The 24,578-nt window shown below is 41.9% G+C and overlaps 1 protein-coding gene across 4 annotated transcripts in view; it reads right to left on the minus strand.

The window, feature by feature from the left end:
• Phldb2 (pleckstrin homology like domain family B member 2) overlaps positions 1-24,578 on the minus strand; it is a 212,503-nt gene that overhangs the window by 144,538 nt on the left and 43,387 nt on the right. For all 4 annotated transcript variants that reach the window (XM_029544559.1, XM_029544558.1, XM_029544557.1 and 1 more), the window contains exon 2: positions 18,529-18,673. The gene's annotated coding sequence lies outside the window, so the exon portion shown is untranslated. The remainder of the gene's footprint in view (positions 1-18,528; positions 18,674-24,578) is intronic.

Genomic DNA, 24,578 nt, shown 5'->3' on the forward strand with positions numbered 1-24,578 from the left:
CCCCCCCCCACAACCTTGAAGCAATGTGGTAAAGCTAACGCAGAATCAAGCACCAATCAAGCCCCCCGTTATTCTGCCTCTCCACATTTGCTTTACAAAGGTAGCACTCTCAGCCCTGGTTTACCACAGGGAAAGCTGCTGATTGTTCTGTCTAGTAAGCTATTGGTACAAGATTTAAAAACAGACAAAGAAACGTAAAAGATTAATTCGTCTGCTCCAATCTGTATTCATTAACTTTCTGTGCAGAAAGTAAAAACAACTGCTGTTTGGTGGTCTGCCCCACTCCCAGCTGTGACCTTCCCTCAAGGACAAGTCTTCACCTGTACTGCTTAGACAGTGAATGTAAAATCATCCAGGTACTGTTCTAGGGTGATGTATCAACTGAAGAAAGCTTCCTCAACTGCAAGAGGCCGACTGAGAACACCCTGCAGAGACCATCATTTCTCCTTTCTTCACTGATTTCTTCACAAGTTAAACAGCTCAATTATGAAACCACCCATTTTGGAAAAAAAATCATTTCATTGATTCATGACCTATCCCACTGGACTTTTAGAAATCCCACTAGAGAAGAAGGTCTGTGAATTTTGGTTAGATTTATTTCTCATTTTCTATGTGCATATATATTACCAATAAGTAATATATGTAATATGTACTTATGTATTTTGTACTTATGTACTTATATAGTACATATTTATATACATATGCTGATTGTAATATATGCAGATACATATAGATACATATGTAAAACTTATGTAATATATGTAATTATATATAATAGTATACAGCATGATATATGTTATCAATGAGTCCAAAGTGGTTGCTACCTTCTGCTAACTTGGTCCAATCAGCATAATGTCATGAGTATAGGGGACCAATGTGGTATTTTGTAGAAGTGGCAGATAATCAAGATCTCTTCAAACTCACTGTTGACACAAGGCTGGAGAGTTACCTTTGGGGGTAAAATTATTAAAGTACACTGCTGAAAGCAAAAAGCTTCAGGTGGTCTTTATGGACATGTACTGAGGAAAGGACATTTGCTATATTGATAGCTGCATACCATGTATCAGCTCAACTTAATCTGCTCAACTAAAGGTAGTACTCTGGCACAGCAGTTGCAATCCGAGTCACTACTCGATAAAGTTTGCAACAGTTAACTGTCATTCTCCTTGACCCATCCACTCACAGATCAGACAGGGGAGTTAAAGGGAGGTATGGTAGAAACCATCATTCCTGCACCTTTCAGTCTTTGATGGTGGCACTAATTTCTGCAGTTCTTCTAGTGATGCAATACTGTTTTTAGTTCATTATTTTTCCTGATAGAGGTGACTCAAATGGCTTCCATTCAGCCTTTCCAATCATAATAGCACTTACTCCACAGGTCAAGCAATCAAAGCAATAAATATGGGGATTTTTCCAACTTCTAAGTTATATATATATATATATATATATATATATATATATATTCCAATTATACATTCTAGAACTACAGAAACAACCACAGGAAGCATTTTCGGGGAACCACTGTACCTACTATGAGTCACACTTAAGCTAAAACTCCATTAATCACGTATCCTCCATAAGCCCGTCTTTTATCTGGAGGGCCACAACACTTGTTAGGATTTCCTGGAATCAATGTCAGTTCAGAGCCAGTATTCAATCACCACTAGATAAATAAAAAAACCACATGCTGATGTTGTGCTTATGCATTTCCCTTTTGAGAACTAGACTGATTAAATACTAACTTCCCATCATTTAACCTTCACAGAGTCACCCCCAAGTGTAGCATCCTCAGTACCAGGAAAGTGTCTTAAGCAATGTTCACATTAGCTGGAAACCGGTGCTCACAGCAGGGTGCCTTTGACACACAAATGATATTCTGACCAAGTGGCAACACCATCACAGTGGATACAGTACCTTGTACAGAAAACAAAACAAAACAAAACAAAAATTGTCTTGCCCAAACACTCAGGACGTTGGAAATCAAATTGTAAAGAAGCCATATCAGTGAAACTCTCTGACAGTCCTGGTTTCTGTCTTGGGTTTTGAAACTCAGGTTCTGAGCAGGAAGAGGAGAGCAGAGGGCTTTGAAAGAATAACAGACAACATTCCAAGCAGTCCTCTCTCACCCTAGGCCATGCTTTGAACACATACACTGTTGAAGAAAAGACCAGCTCCTCCTGCAAGATGAAGGCCACCTCCTTCTCTGCTGGCCTTTAATATTGATATGGTCCACGTGTGCATAATGTAAGCAAAGGATATTTGGTTTTTGAAAAAGCCGTTTCAGATGCATCAGAAATCTGGGGCTAACATCACGCTTGGCCTAGATGGGACCTTGAAAACACAAAACTGGTGCTGGTAAAACCTTGCCCAGAAAAGAGGATCATCAGCAACTGGCCATGCAGAGACCCAGACTTTGAGCTTTCCACTAAGGAAAACAGAACTGTCTTGTTTTTTGTTTGTTTGTTTGTTTGTTTTTGTCTTCGTCTTTGTTTGTGAGTGTGTGTGTGTGTGTGTGTGTGTGTGTGTGTGTGCTGGCAGTGGTGTCAGCTACAGGTCAGAAAGCTTACACTGAAAATAAACGGCATAATCAAGTCTTATGTGTAGTAGAATTTGAGATGCCCCATTCCAACCTTGTCTTAGTCTCTGATTAGGAAACAGTCATGTCTTCAGCAGGAGAATCAGTGGCAATTCAGGGGTGAGAGCAGAAATCTCCTGACTTCAGCCCAATGGGTTCTTTTTACCATTTGATGAAGGGACTTAGAGTTTCCTGTGCTAAAGGACTACTTCCTGTTTTCTGCAAACACCAGGGCTTGAAATATTTCTTAACTGAGGAGACATTTCTGGCTTTGTAGGTATTTTGATTTTTATCAGTGAATGCTAAAGGCAGTGCATTCCTAAGGGCGCTTTAACAGGCTAGACCGGCTGAGTCAACCACCCTGAGAACAGCCCCGATGGGTGACTCAGGGAAAAAGGCCTCAGGTCCACTCTTCTCTTTCACCAAGGGTCACATTTGAATCCACTTTGGCCCATGGTAAAACAAATCACAGCTGCTCTTAAAGGCACTATAGGTTTCCTAGGGTGTGTATGTGAATCATCAGAGAGCAGGGAGCTTCAGTTAAGTAAATGCCTCCTTAAGATCTGTAGGCATTTTCTTAACTAGTCATTGATTGGTCTGGGCCCAACCCATGGTAGGTAATACTAATCCCCGGTTGGCAGTCCTGGTTCTAAAGGAAAAAAGCAGGCTGAGCAAGCCAGTAACCAGCATCCCTCCATTCTGGCCTCCAGGTTTGAGTTCCTGTCCTGACTTCCTTCTGTGATAAAGATTAAGCCAAATAAACCCTTTCCTCCCCAACTTGCTTTTGGTCATGGTATTTCATGAGAGCAACAGAAACCCTAAGGTATTACTTTTAAAGAATGAAACTAACTGTTGAATTTGGGGATGGTCTTAGGGTGTTATCGCTGTGAAGAGACACCATGACCAAGAAGACATTTAATTGGGGCGGGCTTACAGTTTCACAGGTTCAGTCCATCACGTCAGGAAGTCCGGCAGCATGCAGGCAGACATGGTGCTAGAGAAGGAGCTGAGAGTTCTACATCTTGATCCAAAGGGAGCCTAGGGAAGAGTGTCGTCTGCAGGCAGCCAGGAGGAGGGTCTGGATCACCCTGGCCAGACTTGTACACGTATGTGAGACTTCAACGCTCCACCTCTACAGCGACACACTTAGTCAAACAAGGCTACACATCATCCAATAAGGTCCCACCTCCTAACAGCACCACGCCCAATGGGTCAAGCATATTCAAAACCACTACAGGGACCATATGTGTGACTTCCTGTCTCGCTGCTATGAACCGAGAGAGTATTTCTCCTCATTCACATTTTGAAGTTCTGCTCTCCACACTGGCTGAATCTGAAGATACAGTTTTTAAAGAGTAATCAGAGTTAAACGGGTACAGGTAGGGTCTTTCTCGTATAGATTTCATTATTTTTTCTTTTCTTTTTCTTTTTTTGGCTTTATTATTTATTATTTATTATTATTTATTGTTAACACTTCCTGTTATTTCACAGTAATTTACTTGTTCACATATCATGTATTACAAATCTATACTGTTGATGTTTACTCTCGCCGGTAATGTCGTATTGTTTTACTCGCATAGTGTTGAGCACTCCGGAAGTCAGTGAAGCCAGGTCAACTAAGTCCCTTTAATGACAGCGCAATGGACAATAGAACAGAGCTAAGCCATGCCTGTAACAGCAATAACGTAATGAGTCTGACACAACGGTGAAGAAAATTCAGACCAAAGAACAGTGCCACCTGTGTGTTGTATTATTAAAAAAAAAGGGGGGGAAACATGTTGTCTCTCATACAAGGGTCCTAACCTATAATACACACATACCTATGTACACAGCTATAAGTGTGGGTGTCCTATACTATTTAGAAAAGAGACCAAGAAAGAGTACTATTAGGTGATAGGGAAAGACAGAACGCAAGGGGAACCATGACGCATGAAGGAGAACATAAAGCCAATCAATGTTTCTCTAGGTTTTAACATTAGTGGTAGCTGTAAGTCTTATATAGCCAAGATCAACCTTCAACACACTGTAACCAGCATGACTTTAAATTCCTGATCCTCCTGTCTCTCCTTCCCAAGTATTCAAATTAGGCACACTGGACATAGAAGACCTATGGACTGGAACTCCTCTACAAAGCGTGAGAGAGAGCTGTGGCCATGGGCATGGACATGGACTTGCCCAGCTCTGAAGAGAGCGTCACCAGGAACTGGCCCTGCTGGTGCCCTGACCTTACACTTTCCAGTTGATGAATCTGTTTGAGAAAGATTTCTGTTACTCAAGCCATTACGTCTGCAGTATTTCACTAGGAGACTGTGTTGACTAAGGGAACCATGAATAACAGATCTGGCTTCCACAGCATAGATAAAAATGTCCGTTAGTGGGGCCCCATTAAGCCTCCTCCTGGGACACAAATTTCCTGTCTCTCACATTCAGTGTTTGGTAAGTGTGACTAGCCTTTGTTTAAAGAAATTTCACTTTTTTTTTGGTCTCTTGTTTCTTCCAGATAGTATAGTACCAGAGTAATGGTGATGCTCTAGGAAGTTTGCAAACAATCTAATATACCAAATCCTACCTTATTCTAGTCTTCTATCTATCTATCTATCTATCTATCTATCTATCTATCTATCTATCTATCTATCTGTCTGTCTGTCTGTCTGTCTGTCTGTCTGTCTGTCTATCTATCTATCTATCTTTCTATGTTTGCTGAACCTGGGCCTCACACATACTAGGCAAGTGCCTTCATTTCCAGACCTGCCTTATTCTTTTATAAAATAGCTTATAACAGAATTTCAAATATATTGTTAACTGTAGCTAGAGAACTATAGAATATACCTTGTCTTACAGGGTGTCTGTGTCATCTCCCTGAGGCTATATTTAACCTCCTGGGTTTGGATACTTGTATTACATCATTACTGTTGTCTTCAAACCTCTGCAGTTGACTAGACCAATAAATTCAACTAAATTCAAATTTATACATATATAAATTTCACTGATCCAAATTTCTTCTAACTCTAGAAGAGTTGAAGAAATGGCCAATCAATAACTGGCTCAACTTTAGATCCATCCCACAGGCAAGCACCAATCCCTAACGCCATTAATGACACTCTGATATGCTTGCAGACAGGTGCATGTTGTCTTCTAAAAGGCTTCACCCAGCAAGTGACTCTGAAAGATACAGAAACAGCTAAACAGTTGATAGAACTTGGGACTCTTACAGAAAAATAGAATGATTGTGGGTCCCGAAGGGGATAGGAGTTCTGCAGGAAGACCAACAGAGTTAACTAAGCTGGACACTTGGGGCTCTCAGAGTCTGAACACACATGGACTGGAATCTAGGCCTCTCCACTCATATGTAGCAGATGTACAGCTTGGACTTCAAATGAGACTGTGTTGACTAAGGGAGCCATGAATAACAAATCTGGCTTCCATAGCACAGATAAAAATGCATGTTAGTGTGGCCCCAGTAAGCCTCCTCCTGGCACACAAATTTCCTGTTTCTCACATTCAGTGTTTGGACAACTGGAACAGGGACTACCATAAAAGGTGTTACCTATATGTGAGATATGTTCTACTAGCTGGACTGCCTTGACTGGCCTCAGTGAGAGAGGAAGCACCTAACCTCACAAAGACGTGAAGTGCCAGGAGGAGGGGGAATACCCAGGGGTTTCCCACCCTTTTAGAGGTGAAGGAAATGGGGATGAGGGAAGAAAGATTGTGGGAAGGGGTGACCAGGAGGAAGACAGTGAGCAGGATGTAAAGCGAATAAGTAAAAAAAATTAAATTAAATAAAAAAGATGAGTTGTCATAAAAGAAAGAGAACTCAACTTTAAAGAGGAAGAAGGGGCCTAGTGACTGTGTGGATGGCTGTGGTAGAAAAGTGGTCAAGAGAGGCTTATGTGGCTTGGAAGTGGCCAGTGGCTGAATGCAGACAGACTCTTCAGAATTATTGACGTGCTGCAAAACCACAGGCTTGGAGACAGTATTTTCACAAGGCAGAGGTTGAGCACAGGTCACCCCCAGGCAGAGGAAAATATTTATTGTACTATTTAAAGTTGTTTTCCTTTCTTTAAACAAACTCTCCTTTAATTCCAGAGTAGAAGTTTCTTCTGGCACTTGTAGTTAAGTGATTTTTCCCAGGGATCCCAACAACACTCAAGTCTCCTGAATTTCATAGGCTAACAGCTAATGTCATGCTCCATTTTATAAGACAGTCGGTCACTCCGTAAATCAATTAACTAGCACGGTGCCAGTAACGTATGACTGGACATTCACATCAGCTAGGAATTATGGTTTACAAATGTAGCGAATCCTTGATTAAATAACTATCAGCACCATGTACAAAGCACAGAGTGAGGCCTTACTTTTATTGGGAAACATAGCTTAAATATACACCTCAAACAAATATATTATTTACATGTATGTGTCGATTTTAATAAAAAACAAAACTCTCATTTTATGAGATGCTTTTTTCTTTGTTTAAGCACTAGCAATTAAATTAACAAGACATAGAGTAATTTGATTATTATTCTATTAGTCATGAACATTGCAACATTATGGTAACTGGAAAATTCCTGGAAAATTCCATAGCATTCCTAAGATAAACTCTTTTCATTCTACAAACTGAAGACCGGAGAGGGCAGGAGACTCGAGGCTTGTCCTGGCTTCACAAGTAGGCAGAACTTTTAGGTAGAGGAACAGCCTGTGCCTTCTTGCAACTCATACTCATGAGACACACACCCACTGCTCTAGGCCACATATTTAGACACCTAACTCTGACTGGGAGCTGGTGAGGCATTAGAAGGACTGGAGGTGGAGGAGAGGCTCTTTCCAAATGGAGACAGTCCCTGTCACTCACAAGAAGCCTTCCTGCATGAGCATGTAATTATCTAACTATTAGAAGAACAAGCAATTCATGACAGAGGTAGGTTCTGCAGTGTATGTCTTCCTAAGATGTCAGAAGTCCTGTTCTGGTAAAGACATTTAGCCTACAACTGAGAGATCATTGCCTAGAGCCTCCCAAACTGATCGTGCTTTAATCCACTCATGTGCTCTATGCACTGGTTATACATTACTATCACCAAGGGAAACTTTGCGATTCCCCCTTACCCAGAAACCTTCTCTGACTAGTGAAGTCAGAATTTCTGGGCTCGGGCCCAGGCATAGGTAATTTTTAAACACTTCCTACCTGATGTGAATGTCCAGTCATAGCTGAGAACTGCTGAGTGAGAAGTAAAACTGGGCAAAGCAAACAGAATCAAAAACCAGAAAAAGAGAAAAGAAAGAAAAGAAAAAAAGTGCCTTCCCTTTAGGAAGGAAATCGAGCAGTGTTCAGCTAACTATACTGAACAAATCGCCCCCATCACAGTGTCTCTGAGACACATTCTTCTTTAAAATTTAGTGAGTCAATGTTTAGAGTCAATCCCTTAGTAATCAAGATGTACTATATTCTCCCCTTATGCTATTTTAAATGACTTTCTAGCTAGCAGTAACTATCATTCACTAATGATGGGGAAGAACCATTTGGAAAGCCGGTCTAGCCCTGTGCCATGACCTTTGTATATTAATGAATTCCTCACAACAGAACTCTGCACTGGGCATAGTATATGAGGATAGTTGAGGTTCAGAGATGTTTAGTTGGTTGTATAGACTACAGAGCCGAGATCACAGCATCTCTGATGCCCAAGCCTGGTATTTCTGCGCTGGTTCTCTGTGTCCTCAGAGTGTGGTGGTATTGTGGCCCAGTGCCTTACTGAGGATCTACAATGCATGCTTTCCCATGACTTTGCAATAGCATGAGGTCTCCCACCAGTTCTTCTTAATTCTGACTTCAATTTTCTTCATCTTATGAACTCAAAGAGATCAGAGGACAAAAAGAAGCTGGAGAGATGGCTCAGTGGTTAAGAGCACTGACTGTTCTTCCAGAGGTCCTGAGTTCAATTCCCAGCAACCACATGGTGGCTCACAACCATCTGTAATGGGATTTGATTCTCTCTTCTGATGTCTGAAGACAACTACAGTGTACTCACAGACATAAAATAAATAAATTTTTTTAAAAGAAGCTGGTGATCATATTTTGTAGGACCTCTCTAAAAGGGGTGAAACTCTAGAGAATAGGTTGACAGTTGTTTAGCTATGGAAGTAGAAGGATTAACGCAGAGGCATGAGGAAATAATTTTTTGAAATTTTTAAGCTGGATTTGGGGCATAGGTACAGAGATATACACACATTTACCAAAATCATACAGCTATCTGCTTACGATAGGAGAATATTTCACCATGTAGACAATCTCTGAATTTGCTGCTTCAACATTAGCGTTTCAGAGTTACAATGACATGGAAATGTATTCATACAACCATCCTGAATTTTGATGTCAGTACATCATTTAATAAACCACATGGGACAGACACTTTATTATAAAGTAAGTACTGACTTAGGACATTGTGTGTTACTCAAGGCCAATGGTTCTCAACCTGTGAGTCATGACCCTTTTGGGGTTTCAATGACCCTTTCACAAGGGTCACATATCCTATATCCTGTATATCACATATTTATATTGTGATTCACAACAGTAGCAAAATTACAGTTATTAAGTAGAAACAAAAATAATTTTCTGGTTGGGGGTCCCCACAACATGAGGTACTGTATTAAAGGACCGAAGCATTAGGAAGGTCGAGAACCACTGCTCTAGGCTAACTTAAGTCCTCAGTGTACTTGATGTCTGCGTATACTGACAGAGAGGCTAGGCTGTGATGCTCAGTAGTCTTAGGAGGAGGCATGCTACGGTTTCTCTCATTTGTGATTCCTATGTTTCATATGTCTACATAAAGTCATAAACACATGTGCGAAAGTAAAGGTGAAATTGTCTAGGGAAACTAAGAGGGCTCTCAGAAGCAAGGGTCAGGAGATGAGAGGAGGGAGGGGTTGGGTATGGTGTGTGTGTGTGTGTGTGTGTGTGTGTGTGTGTGTGTGTGTGTGTATACTCAGGATGCAATATGTATTGCTGGAAACTTTAAAAAAAGAAAGCCTGAATTCCTTTCCCTCCTTGCCTCCTCCCTCCCCCATCCCATAGCCAGTGATTGCTGATTGGCAGGATGGAGCCCCATTTAGTTATCTTTAGCTCATTGAAAACTGCTTCAAAGGCCAGTGTCCAGGCTTGATACGTTCTCACAGTTCAAATTCCTGGATGTCTAGCTGCTGCTGCTGTTGCTGCTGCTGGTGGTGGGACTATTTCTAAGCCATCCCAGAGGTTTGGCCAGCAAAGGGTGTGCCCTGGAGGGAGGCTGGATCAGACCGGAGCTGACGGGAACACTAGAAGCCTGGTTACAGCAGAACTGGTCTTGGGATTGCAGAGAATTTTGTAGTCATAACCTTACATTCCATTCCCTAACAATCACAGAGGGAGAGGCCCTCGGACCCAAACCGGAGCTGAAGAACCATAGAGACGTTGGCTAGTCACTGCCCTCTTAGCTTCTCAGCAGAAAGATGGGCCTTTTGTGTCAGTGTTCTCCACTAGCAAGTAGCATGTGGAGAACACTTATTTTAAAATCAGAGCATGGCTCTACAGACCAAGGACAGAAGCCATAGTTCTGCTGTGCCTAGAGATGGTTCAAAAATATGCCTCTCAAAGCCAATTTTACAACAGAATCTTCCACAGGACTCACTTATACAATATTTCTTTTTAAAAAAACAATCTTTCTTTCTCTAGTGTTAACTACAATTTAATTATGTTGATAAATCCATGAAAGAAGGACCTTAAGTTTAACTTTTTTCTGAGAGAACAAAAAGTAAAAAAAAAAAAAAAAAAGCGTGTGTTCCCATGTTCCCATCATCCATACCCCTGGGCGAGAAAATAAGTCCAGGAAAGATTAATTCCTTTGAAGGAGCAAAAGAGAGAGAGAGAAAAAACTTAACCAGGAGCTACAAGGTAGAAATTTAAGTGCTCTGGTCATTTCCTTTCCTTTGAAAGCAGAGATAAGCGTGTATGCACTCCTTCTGAGTGCATGTGGAAAGGCAACGAAGTCTCAGTACGGTTCCTGTGATCCACAGGTAAGAGCAGGCTGGGGTCGCTCTATTTAGCTATTAGTCCAATTAGTAGGAGTTAATGTTTTCCCCGAAGGACAAATACCAAGCATTTCACAAGAGGTCATAAGTCATGCTCTGTGCTGGCTTAGAGATCAACTCAGCTGCAGAAAGCAGCAACTGTTGCAAGGTTTCTTGCAGAGCGCAGAAACACAAGTAGAGGTTGCTAGGTACGGTGGGTTTTCAGGCAAGAGTTGACCTGCAAAGGTTACTGGATGGTATCTAGGGGAACAGAAAGTGGGGAAACTTCTGGAAGGCTTTCATTCCGCTTGCTCCTCAGCTTAAATAGCTCTTATGGTAGGTTATAGCCGCCAGAACTGCCTGTAGCCACTGCCTTGGTTCAAGAGGCTTCTCAGATACCAGTTCATTGCTCTGTGGAATTTTACAGGTGGAAGCACCCCGTAGAGTTCCGGAAGATCACTTTATAGACTGGGGAAAAAAACCATAGTTAATAGTGAAACATTTGATGTTAGGCTCAGCATCACATGTATTCAGAAATTTGACATTTTTATACATGTTACTCATATGTCCCAATGTCAGTTTATTGCCTTATATTGAGCTATAACTCACTTACTCTCAATATCCACACTTTACAAAATGAACAGTTCAGTGGTTTTTATCTTCACAAAGTCACATAACTATGATCTGTCTAATCATTACTCCAAAAACACCCAACCATACCCATATTCATCGGCAATCCCTCCCTGGTTCTTCCATCTTCCTAACCATACAAAACCCCAAATATGCTTTCTTTCTGTTTACACACTTGTCTCCTCTGGATGTTTTATGTAAATGGAATCATGTACTACATGATCTTTTGTGCCAGGTTTCCTTCACTTAGCCCAACATTTCCCAGGTTCCTCTGCATTGCGGTACATGTCACAATTTCCTCTTTTTTTTTATGGCCAAATACTCTTCTGTTATAATTTATGTTGAGTCTCTCACTTGCTTTGTGATCCATCCAACTCTTCATGATCACATTGAGAACCAGGCTTGACTCTGGGAATGCCTGTAAGTTTTGGGAGATCTTGCATGCCCATGCCTTCTGAGCTAGAAGAGAAATGAAAAGGAGCTGGTGGAGGCTGGTGGCAGAGGCTGCTGGTGAAATTATTTGTCTCATCACGGAGGTATCCCAAGCATTGTCAGTGCCACAAATAGGGCAGATTTTAAAAAGACACACAGGGTAGCAGATTTAGAACTAAGGCCTTTTGCTTTTATCTCAGGAGAGCGTGCCTTGTGGAATCTTACACATGGATTGAATTGCTTTCAAGTATAGCCGTCGATGATAATAGGAAACAGAAATGCTCTCACGATGGCTGGGTCTCTAGTTACCCACTGTCTGAGATGAGAATTAGGAAAGGGTGCGGCTGCTTAAGAATCTCCTGCAACGACAGTGTATGTGCCTAAAAAGACTTAAGCCTTGCAAAATTCCACATTGTTCTTTATTGATTAATCATTTGGCTTTCTATTATCTGGTAGACACTGGTCTTATGTGGACAGTGTCTAAGATACAAATACTGAATGAGCACATAGACGATGAAAAACTGTGACACTGCTAAGATCAATAAAGAAAAAGACAGGAGCTAGATAGGGGTTACTTTGGATTGGAGTCAAAAAAAAGCTTTGCTAAGCGAACTGCATTAAGTAAAGACATGGGGTGTGATGAACTCTTAGATGTAAAAACAGGTTCTTTGTCTCATAACTGTGTGAGGTCTGCTGCTGCTGCTGTTACAGCTGTTGCTTCTTCTTCCTCTTCTTTTCCTCCTCTTCCTCCTTCTTCTTCTTGTCCTCCTTCTCCTTCTCCTTCTCCGTGTTCTCCCTCATTTTTAACCTTACAGGTCCTTTGTGTATATATTATGACTTCTGGTTTAGTATTTTCTTATGGAATTTCAGTGTGTGCCAAGCTGTGTATATGTTTTGCTCATGGTTGACCTTCTCCTCTCGTCTTTTTTGTCTCCCTATTAGTTTGTTTGGTTTTATTTCGATTTGATTGGTCTTGTTTTATCTTATTTTATTATGTATCCCTTAGATGCCTGTTTGTTTCCTAATGAGAAACAGAAAGGATGTGGCTTGGGATGGGAGAGGGGGCAGGGAGGAACTGGGAGGAGCTGTCAGAAGGGAAATCACAACCAGAATATAGTGTATAAAAGTTTATTTTCAATAAGAGAGAAAAAGAGAGGAGGAGAAAAGTCTTTAAAAAAATCTTCAAAGCTTAAAAATAAAAAATAGGAGGTAGCTATAATATGAAAACAAGCAACTGGCTGTGCAGAGCAACTGGAGAAGAGTAGTAGGGACCGTGGCTGGAAAGCTGGCGGTTCTGTAGAGCTTGGAGTGGATTTTAAGTTTCTTTCCTTATTAGTATATTTCGTTTTGTGTCCCTCACTAGTGTACTGCGGAGAAACTGAGAAGTGAGCAGGTATGGATGCTGGGACATGTAAGTGGATGTTATGGATCACAGTACTTGGACAATAATGACCTGTTGAGATGGATTTGTAGGAAATGCATCCTCTCCTCAGACTTTTCAGGGAAAAGTGGCTCTTTAGCACTACTGAGATGTAACTTCTCATGACAAGAGTGAAGATAGAGCCAAGCATTCTTTTCATAATAACTAAATCTACCTATCTGGAAGCTGAAGTGCCATGCTTGCTTGTATAGATGGTGTTTATGGCACCTTAAAGATATTTGAAGCATGATTTGTTCTCATTCATAGTGATGGTGGCAGAGAACTGGTAATATGTAGCATGCCGTAAAGGAACACTTGATGTTCCCGAACACAGGGCTGTGGCTGAAGTGGATAGAGAACAGCTGGAGAGCATGTGGTCCATTAAACATCTGGGAGCCATCAAAGGCGATGGTGGCAAAGGCATTCCAGATGGTTCTATTGCCACTTTCATGTGCTTCATTACCCATTTGCCAACATCAGATGACAATGGGCAAGTATGAGTATGATAAGTGTTAACCAATGCTCTGCCATTCAAAGCCTAGGAATGGAGGCTTCTCAGCTCAGTGTATCCTGTCCATTGCCTCAAATTTCTATGACAAATTAGGTCATGGTGACACAGGCACTCATTTTGATAGAATATGAATTCTTTAATCTTTCTGTAGAATAGATCCAATGATACATATAAATAGCTTCCAAATGTTTTAATTGGATTTCTGTGCACAGAAATGTTGTAATTGGAGTTTGAGTCACCTAATACACATGGCCTGCATTTGTTTGCTTGTTTATATATTAGCTCATGATGTCTTTAGACTGTACCACTCAAAACAAATGCTCAGATCTTGGTAATGGTTAACATCTAACCACAAGAGCTGTATGTCTCCTCTCTCTCTCTCTCTCTCTCTCTCTCTCTCTCTCTCTCTCTCTCTCTCTCTCTCTCTGATCAATCTCAAATTCCTTACTCCACACATTTCCTTTTATACAAGAGAAGATATATATGCATAAGAAAAAATATGAAAGAGATATTCAGCACGAACAGAAATACAAATCATTATTGTAGTAAAATAGCACTCTCAAGCAAGTTCATTGATCAACAATGTGAAACTCTGACAATAAAAGGTGTCACAGAGAGTAGCTCTGCACATGTACAAAATGTACAAGCGCCCAGATCTATAGGCATTAAAAAGACAGTCATAGGAAAATGGAGCCATAGAGCTGTATGCCTAAGACCAAGAATGGGAAACAAATCATGGCACCTGTTCAACAGGAGTCTGGTACAGAATGTTCTTCATCAAAGCCCTTATTACATTGATAAAATCTTGTGATTAGCTTCACATAAAAAATACACCTCTAATGTATTCATCAAACTTAAAAAACAAAAACAAAACGCTGAGAATCTCAAAACTACCTACACACTGACATTGTACATGTGCTTAAATGACAGATCATCCAAAGTGTGAATTATTAAGATCAAATTGCAGAGATCCATTTATAGTAAATGTTCATAATGCATTGGAGAAGGGCAGATTATAAGTCTAGGCTCATCATAACATCATTATTATAAAATAAATATGCACATAAAAATATAAGACCCATTTTATTGTATTAATAATATATGTTGGATTCCTGGGAAGTATTTACTTCTAAAATGTGCTTCTGTATACTACTTCTCCTTAAAAGAGGCATGTCTTTTTGTTGAATTTTTTATAAAAGCAAACTAAATAAAAAGTGGTTCCCTGCTAGGCATGATATCGCATGCTTTTAATCTCAGTACTCAGAAGGCAGAGGCAGACAGATCTCCAAGTTGGGAGCCAGCCTGGTCTACAAAGGGAGTTCCAGGACAACCAATGATACATAGAGAAACCCTGTATGGGAAAGAAAAGGAAAGGAAAGGGAAGGGAAGGGAAGGGAAGGGAAAAGGGAAAAGAAAAGGGAAAAGGGAAAAGGGAAAAGGGAAAAGGGAAAAGGGAAAAAAGGGGGAAAAGGGAAAAAAGGGGGGAAAGGGAAAAGGGAAAAGGGAAAAGGGAAAAGGGAAAAGAAAAGGGGAAAGGGAAAAGGGAAAAGGGAAAAGGGAAAAGGGAAAAGGGAAAAGGGAAAAGGGAAAAGGGAAAAGGGAAAGGAAAGTAAACTGGATCCCTTTACGCTAGACCACTTCTTGGGCTAGAGACAGCTATGTGAAGATGCAGCTTCCTTACTCTATACTCACCTCTCCAGACAAGTGTCTCCTGTGAGGGTGGCCTCCCTTTGGAAACACTGTGTTAGGAGTCCACAGACATATTATTAGTCCACTGGCTCAGTCACAATCTGAGTCCTGATCTGCCACCACTCAACAAGCTGAAGTGGGAGCACTAAAGCCTTGAGTGCTATGAAGAGAGTGTGAAGATTTCACTAATCAGTGGATGGAAACTTCTAGAAGGTAAAGAGTACTTTTCAAGGACGTTAGCAGGTAGTTCATTATTAGAAGAGAGACATCTACCTGAAGATTCTTAGTGATTAAAAAGGGGGCATCTGGAACCAGGGATTGGGGGTCGGGTATATGTCAAAGGGCTAGGATTGTCTTCCATATTGTGATAGCAGAAGTCCTTTTATTAGGCATTTCCCAAAAGTAAAATCACCTTAATATCTGACTGGATAAGCTGAATACTCAGAGACATTCAGCTAGTCCCTGATCCTGTGGGGACTGTGACTGGTCTATTTCTGAGCAGAAACAGACAACATATGGTCAGACTTTTGCTTTCTGGTAACTGGCTAGCCAAATACCTTTCAGGTATTAAGCTCCAAAGGCCGCTCAAAGGCTCTATACCTAAGAGGTTCTCCAATCCATGGGCATGATGATGCCTTTTGAAGTGACAGAACATCATCTCAAAGCTTTGGAGGACTCCGTGAAGGTCAGAGACTTAACAGTACAATAGCACAAGAATCAAAGAATTCATAATTTCCAGGATTTTTCAAATGGAGTTTTAGGAGACTGACGTGTTTTCTACTGGGTAAAGATGGTGCCTAAGACTCAACTTTATATTGTGTCCTTACTAAAATTAAGGACAATGCAAAAATGCTCAGGACACCTAGCTCCAGCAACGGTAGCATGTATTCCTGTGCAGGAGCCATGGCTCTCTTATTATTCCATGCATGGACTCTGCCTGGACTGAACACACAGTATAGGTTATTTGCTGTAATGCTTAACCTTGCAAGGTAGCACATAACCAGTACTGTTTCATAATGAGAAATATTGTTAACCTTTCTGAATCTCCAAGATGAGTAGGGAAATGTAAACTCAGGATGCTCTGACTGTGCCCGCTTCCACCGAAATACAGTTTGTGTGTGCATGGAAGACTATTCAATCTTTGTTCTCTTCCCCGCTTCTCTCCCTCTTTCCCCCTTACTACAGTGGAGAATGTATCGATTGGGAAAACAGTTTTGTTCGTTTAACCTTTGTCCACACAAGAAGGCAAGAAGGCGTGAGCCAATTATGTTAGCAACCATGGCAGTGCTGCTGCTTTAATTGTTGGTTGAACAAATGACCACGTAGTTCCTGCAGAACGTATTATTAGCCCTTCTGAGGGTGCGAGCTAATAAGACGTTCTCTTGAAGTCTAGTCTTTTCTTCAAAGAAACTTCTCATCCGATGCCAGCAGTCTGACAGAACCTCGACCCATAAGTATAATTAGTGATTTATCAGAGCCTTCTTCAATTGATCAGGCGCGAGAGGCGCTGTTTTGTCTGTTGCCTGGTTCAAAAACCCTGCTGTGATCATTGGGAGCAACCCAGAAGCAAAAGTGTCCCATAGGGACGCGGTATGTTGGTATTGAACTCCAGCAAGGAATGCCACTATGACAGCGCTCCGAATGTCACTCTCCAGCTCACAGTCCTGCAACACTGTCCCTCCGCTGACAAGTAAGAAGAGGGCGTCTGTGTCTGCTAAGCACCTATTACCTGGCAGCCGATTCTTCATACGAGTTTTCCATTTGAGTCCGAGTTCAGCGCCCTGTCTGTGGGATATCGTGTCAAAGTCTCTGTCTCACTCTTCAAAGAGAAAGAATGACAAAAGAGAGAGACTAGGGCCGGATGCCCTTTCGAAGTCTTTTCATGTAGACACCATAAGCCATTTAAAAGAGAACAGGGGCCACAGGCATGACTCTATAGGTAGAGGGGCTAGCTAATCTGAGTTCAGTCCCGATACTCCACAGGATGGAAGGAGAGAATTGATTCTTACCCATTGTCCTCTGATCTCCCCCATACATGTGTCCCCCCCCCCAGTAAACAAATAAAACCTTGATAAAAGTTAAGAATATCGATGTATGCTCTCTCTTCCCAGGCTGTTAATCTTTGGAGGATGGCTTAGTGTACTTAACCTCCACCTTCTTAAAGCAGGCCTACTTTTCATTAGTTCTAGACTCCAGTGACCCGGGATCTGTCTATGGCTGTGCCAGTCCCACATTTCTGTCACAGGAGACAAGCCTGCACCATGGCTCTGTAGCTTTCATAAGAAGCAGCTGAGCACACCTCCACGTGGCCACCTTGAAGTCACATTTGAAAAAAAAAAAAACACCATCAAGGCTCCCTGTTTTTGACTTCCCTGGTTTCTGTGTCTACATTCCTTGCTCTTGTTGGTTAAGCACACTTAGGGGTGAAAAGTCCTACAAGCTTTTTTTCCTAGAAACTAGTTTCTTCCTGGAAGGAATGCACGGAGAGATAATTTTGAGGAAAGAGAGGAGCCCATTTGTAACCACAAGTCTTGGTTCATATTTTATTTACATTCCCATCCTAGTCTTTACTAGATTAGAGAATTTATTACTTATTTCTGATATATTTACTAAAATTTTTTCAATTCATTTTTAAAGGTTTATTTTGGGAACTTAACAAAAAAACTGTATTTGTTGTTCAAAACTATTTGGTGTGTCTTCCGCTTAGTTCTATTTTTGAGAAGTTTATTTTTGGATTGGAGCTATCCCAGAATGGCCTGGGTGGGTTGCCAGTGACTGTACACTGGGGTGGTCCTTTGTCTGGAGTACGGATGTGGGATGCTTCACCTTCTTCATAGGGTTCAATGTCTTCTTTACAGGAAAATGGATCCGCAGGAAATGTGCAAATCTGGAAGCAGAGTCCAGGACAATGAAAGAGAGAAAGCTTAGAGCTAGTTCAGGTCAGCAGCAAGGGCTCTGGAGACACGGGAAACAAGCAGCACCTTGAATAGGCAGGAGAGTCCTCGTCAGGCAGGAGAGAGGGAAGAGTCATGTCTAGCCGTTGAAACCAAGTGCAGAAAAGAATCCAACACCAGAAGGAACCTTACACCAAATGGAAAGAACAAGAAAAATCACTTAAACCATAACTTAATTTGAAATTAGATGCTAAGTAAACGAAGTCCAACCTGGAATACTTTAGGACAGACAACAAATTTGATGAACTATTAATCCTTTTAATTTGGGAACCACACTCACCTTTAATTAGATTGAATTCACATGGATAAGAAGGATGCACTGGAATTTCTTAATGACTCTGTGTACCACTCAAAGGGCAAGGCGTCTCCTGACACTCAACTCCCACAGGCATCAAGGAACCAACGAACCGTCAGAAAGCTGGATGCTGCCGAGGAAGGAGAGAAATGTCTAACACGCCGGCTCAGAGCAGTGGTTCTCAACCTGCGGGTCATGACCCCATTAGGTTTCACACACCAGATTTCCTGAATATCAGAAATTTGTGTTTCAGTTTCTAGCAACACCAAAATTACAGTCACGAAATAGCAACAAAATAATATTATGGTTGGGGGGTCATCACAACATGAGGAACTGTATTAAAGGGCCACAGTATTAGGAAGGTTCAGAATCACTATTCTGAACACACACACACACACACACACACACACACACACACACACACACACACTCAGGCTTTGTTGTAGACTTCAAATGCATGTTCTTCTCCCCTCAGTTTCTCTGGTCCTGAAATTTCAAGCTACCCCATCACAGTCATCCCCAGGATAGTCTAGTGTGGATGTGATCTACTTATTACCTGAGTCAAAGGTTTCTATTCTTATCTTATCTTTCTACTTGGTTCAAAGAAGACTTCTAACTATCTCTCCATCCTTCTGTTTCTTAGAGAACTCACACAGGGAGAGTTCTGATAAATAAAGAAACTTGGCTAGGAGCAGGAGGTCCATACAGGAAAACATTCTCCAGGCATTAGCTAAATATCTGTCAGGGTAGTGGCTCTCAGAGCTTGGTCTCTACACCACCAGCACTAGTATCATTGGGAATCTGTTAGAAGTAGAAGTTCTTAAAACCCAATCCCAGAAAACAAAAATTAAGATGATGGTTTTACGTGTGTTTATCTCTTTTGAGCTGCTGCGCACCCATGGGCCTGTTTTTATTTTGAAATTGAGCAATGGAAGAAACAATTCCACTGGAGATAGGGCTCTTGGAGTGGTTTCTTAGCTACTGTGTTGCCTCTTCCTTTGCTTTGGACTAGATCCTACCAGGTTGTTCCCAATAAAGGAAAGGAGACAGGGGCCGGAATGTCACAACGTGGGACTCGGGGAACAACATGCTCTAAAGCAGTCTGGTGTGAGAATCCTGCTCGACGTGTCTACACAGCAGATGATGAGTCACCTCCGTGCAGGCTAGCTTTCGATAACAGATAACCACCTTCCCCTGACACCAGATCAGTGATTCCCACACCTGGTGTCTCCTCCGTGTACAGATATATCGCTGGATCCTCCTTTAAAATGGCATTGGTGAACAGGCAGCAAAAGCACAGGAAAAGCGTCTGCTTAGGTTTTATTTCCATATGATTTTAGGAAATCTCAGGTAAGTCAGCCATCATGGGAAATGTCCGTCAAAAGTAATCCTTCAGGAGGTACCTGAGAAGGGTGTTTATAGTTTACAGTTTGGGCCTCCAGAGACTTCCTCTTGTTAAGTCAGGAGCTGTGAGTCATCCTGCCTCTGCCTTGAACCCTGGGGCACCTTTTAGAATTCATCTTTATACAACAAATAGGCAGGCCTGTCGAACAGAGGGAAAGGTTCAACAGGCAGGGCAGGAGAGATGCTTAGGTGCCATCCTTGTCACTGCTCTGGCAGGAAGGAAGAGTAACTCTAAAAGGATCTTTGCACCCCTCAATTTGGCTATCAGAGGGCTCAAACAATGGTTCCTGGGAATTTAGAATTTTTTCAGGAACCCCACACTGAGGAGAAAGAAAGAGCTAAAAGCCTGGTGCCAGCCAGAGGGGAAAAGAGAATTCACACAGTTTTGGTCACTTGTCAGGACACCATGTGGGGTCCAGATAAGGATGGTCAGCTATGAAAACCTCTTTAAACCCAAACCTTATCTGAAGACCCCTCACAGATAGAATTGGGAAGTCGCTGGTACTCTTTGTATCTCTTCCCCATGTGGTTAAACTGAATAACCCTCTTTTTCATGGCCTTTCATTATTACTCGCCATATTTGCTGGTCGTAGTGAGGACAAAGTAGATTTTTAGGACCCCAAAACCAGAGCTCTGACAATAACAGTCCTGGTAACATCTGGACCTTGGTTGTGAGACTTGAACAGATGGCATCTATCCCTCTCACTATACTGAAGACATTCAAGACAATTATAATGGCGGAGAGTAACTAACAGGTCTCCAAGGCAGTCCCGACTCCCAAACGGTGAGGTCTTTGAAAGGACAACTGTATTGTAATCTTAGGTGCCCAGCATGTTCATGGTGAAAGATAAACCCTGAAAATGTCTTGGGTGAATGACGAGTGTGTGAACCTTAGAATTAACCTTTGGCTTATGCCTCCAGAGTCCATTAGTAAGATATAATGTTAAAATGTCCCAGATTTACGAGAGGGGGAACATCAGTTTCTATTTGGGAATCTGATTTTATAGTTGATATTACCTATTTATTAAGTAGAATTATAGGACTCTTGAATCATTTAGTAATATTTGGTTCAACCCCTTCATTTCAGAATGATAAATTAATCCAGGCGAGATAAGCTATGTACCCAAGGTGCTGTGCTTGCTGTAGTATGATAGGACTAGTGTACATGTAGAGGATACATATACACATGTATAGTATGAGTACAATGGATCTATGACTTCTAGTCATTCTGCTATCTGAACATAATTGTCTGTGTGTATGTGCATGTGTATGCATGGAGAGTGTACTATATGCATGTATAAGCATGAGGGTATGCTATCGAATGTGTGCATTCACATATGTGTGGAAGTCGGAAACCATCACTCAATATATTCATTATTGCTCTCCATTTTATTTTTGTTATCATTATTAGTGTGTTGAGGAGGCACACATGCCACTGTGCACACATGGGGGTCAGAGGACAGCCTTGGAGATTTGGTTCTTTTCTTCCACCTCTATGTGAACTCTGGGGAAGAACTTGGGTTTCTGTGTTTGTACCTCGAGGATCTTTACTAGTTATGCTATCTCAAGTACCCATGATCCACCAATAGTAGGGAGGGTCTCCCAGTGATAATGAGTTTGATGTTTTTACTAGACTGGTGATGGACCTGAAACCCCCTAGAATCTGCCGGGTTCTGTCCTCCAATGCTGGAATTATACCTGCAAAAGCACCCACCTTTTACATAGGTGCTTGGGATTTGAACTCAGATCCTCACACTTGTCCAGCAGGCACTTTACTCCCTGAGTCAGCGCCTCAGTTCTGCAGTTTTCACTGTCAACACAAACCTCTTTTCTAACAAAAGCATTCCTTTCTCAAGAGAACTGGCCCACAGCATCATCTGTTCTGGTTGTCCCCCACTTATCACACAGTTATCACGTCCCAACCCGACTTTAGATGTGATGTAACAGAGAAGGTAGTGGAATTACTTATTCTTTCGTACATGTCCTGGATTTTTGATAAAGAACTTTAAATCATATTAAATCGTTTGCTGTTTTAAACTGGTTGCTTCTTGTTCAGCTTTAGGTGAGTCTAAAACTTTACATATTAGTTTGAGAATATAATTTAGTAGCAGGGCACTTGGCTGGTATATGCCTTAAGTTAAATTACCTACAGAGAAACGTTTTCTGGGTATTTTTAGAGATACAGAGTAGAGAAGTTCAAGTTATTTATTATTTATTCATTTACTTTTATTACCTATGAATTTAGTGTGTGTGTGTGGGGGGGTGTGCGCATGTGTGTGTATGTTATGTGCATCTGTGTGCTCTCATGTATACCCATGGATGAGTAAAGGCCAGAAGAGGAAGGACATCAGATGCCCTTTTCGTGAATTTCACATTACGCACCCCAATCCACTCATCTCTTCCGCCTCTTGTGCCTACCTTCTGCCCTTGTAACCTCCCCCCAACAAAGAAGGAAAATCATCTCATTGTGAGAACTGTAGTTATGCCATGGTGTGTGTGTCCCAGAGTATACACTTTGTCCACACAGCTTTGCTTGCAAATGTTCATTGCAATGACTCATTGGTTTGGTACAAGGCTTCTGCTATTCTGTCAAGCTTGGGATGTCAGTGGGACTCCTCTCAGAGAGCCTGTTGTTTCCCTGTGTACTGGAGATTCTATAGTTTTGTATCTGTGGGGCCAACCCCTTCATGCTCTGTAGTAGTTCATAGATGGGGTAGATGTTGAGGTTGGCCAATTTAAGCACTGGTTCTGGACCTAAGAGGCATTTAACCTTATCAGCCTGCCAGCTCTCCTGCTCTAACACTCTTGGGGCCAGTTCACCAGCAACCCTCACAACCAGGGCCAGCTCTACCCTACTGTCCAAGTGAGACACAATTCCCTCTCTCCTGAGTATTGCAGCCAGTGATGGACATGGCTAGTTCTCTTACACTCAGGACCCCAGGATCAGTTCTTCTGCCTGCCATAAATGTCTGTCAAAGGATTAGACAGGGAAGGAGGGGATCTCTTCCTTTTCTACGCCAGTGCCCAGCAGAGAAGAGGCAGAGCCGTTCTCCTGAACTCCCAACATTGGGGCTGGCTCCCCTACAAACCCACTATATCCAGGGACAGCCCTACTGTTTTGCCCAGGTGAGGTACAGGAATTGCTCTCCTGAGTATTCCACTGGTGAGAGACAGAGACAGTTTTTCCATTCTCTTGATCCTGTGACCAGCTTTCCTGCCTGCTGTAAAGTGCAAGGGACCACCCAACAGACAAATGACAATGCCAGTTTCCCCATGCTCAAACCCTTGGGACTGGCTCACAAGCACCGCCCCCCCAAGTGTCCTCACCACTCCTACTCTGCCATTAGGCCAGCTCTACTGTGCTGTCTAGGGAAGATACAAGACATGGTCTCCTACTCTTATGTCTTGTGTCAGGGCCAGCTCTTCCACCTGCCTGTGGAGAGAACAAAGCAGAAGGGATCTCTTTCTCTCCAATATCACCACACAGCAGACAAGAGGCAAGGCTAGCTTGCCCACACTCATGCCCTTGGGGCTGGCTCACCCACAACCCCCCACATCCAGGGTCATCTCAATTGTGCTGCCCAGGTGAGGTACAGGGCCTGCTCTCCTGAGTGCTGTAGGTTGTTGAGGGCCAGGAACAACTCTCTTGCTCTCATGACCCCAGTACAAGGAAGGTCTCCTGCCTGATGCTGGTGGTAGCAAGTGTGTGTGTGTGTGTGTGTGTGTGTGTGTGTGTGTGTGTGTGTGTAGGGGGGAGTGGAGTATCTCTTACTTGTCTACACCATACAGTAGACAAGTGGTCTCTCAGGACTGGGTCACCTGCAACTCCTGCAATGTGCAGGGCCTCTCTCCCAAGTACTACAGTGCTGTGACCTTTGAATACAATTCCTCAAGTTGTAGTGACCCCCTATCAAAAATTATTTTCATTGCTACTTCATAACTGTTATTTTGCTGCTGTTATATTCATAATGTAAATATCTGATAGGCAGGATCTCTGGTATGCAACCCCTGTGAAGGGGCTATTTGACCCCAGAGGGGTCGTGACCCCTAGGTTGAGAACTGCTGTGTTAGGAGGTATTCTCACCATAATCTCCGGGACATAGTCACATGGAGAAAGCCGCTAGGATTTATTAACTAAAATGTTTAGTTTCTATATGGAAGATGAAAATCGGAAAGTCAATTAAAAACCAAGGGATATGCAAAGTATTTGTTAGGTGCAAACAAACTTTGTACTGTGAAGCCTCTTGCAAATTAATTTGAAGACTATTGAGTGGAAAGACGGACAAAGAGCCTGAAGAAGTGAGGCAAAAGTGAAGAAATTAAATGCAGAGACACAATGAAATGGTCAAACAAACCAGTTCCCAAAGGTGTCTCCAAAATCAGTTTGGTAAAAATAAAACCGTATCCAATATAATATTGTATTGAAGTATCTGGGAAAAGAAAGAGGCTTTCTCATACACATGAGACCATACATTTGTATTATTTATTTTGGTAAAGTTTGGTATATGCCATAAAAGCTTAAGAAAGCAATAAGCTTAGTTTTCAGAAATCACTGTTCCTGTCTTATCCTAAGGGAACTATCAAAGATATGCACAGTTTTATTACAGTGGTAGCTACGATAAATATAAAAA

The sequence above is a fragment of the Mus pahari genome, chromosome 12 (assembly GCF_900095145.1).
Source record: "Mus pahari chromosome 12, PAHARI_EIJ_v1.1, whole genome shotgun sequence".
In the NCBI taxonomy this organism is placed as follows: Eukaryota; Metazoa; Chordata; class Mammalia; order Rodentia; family Muridae; genus Mus; species Mus pahari.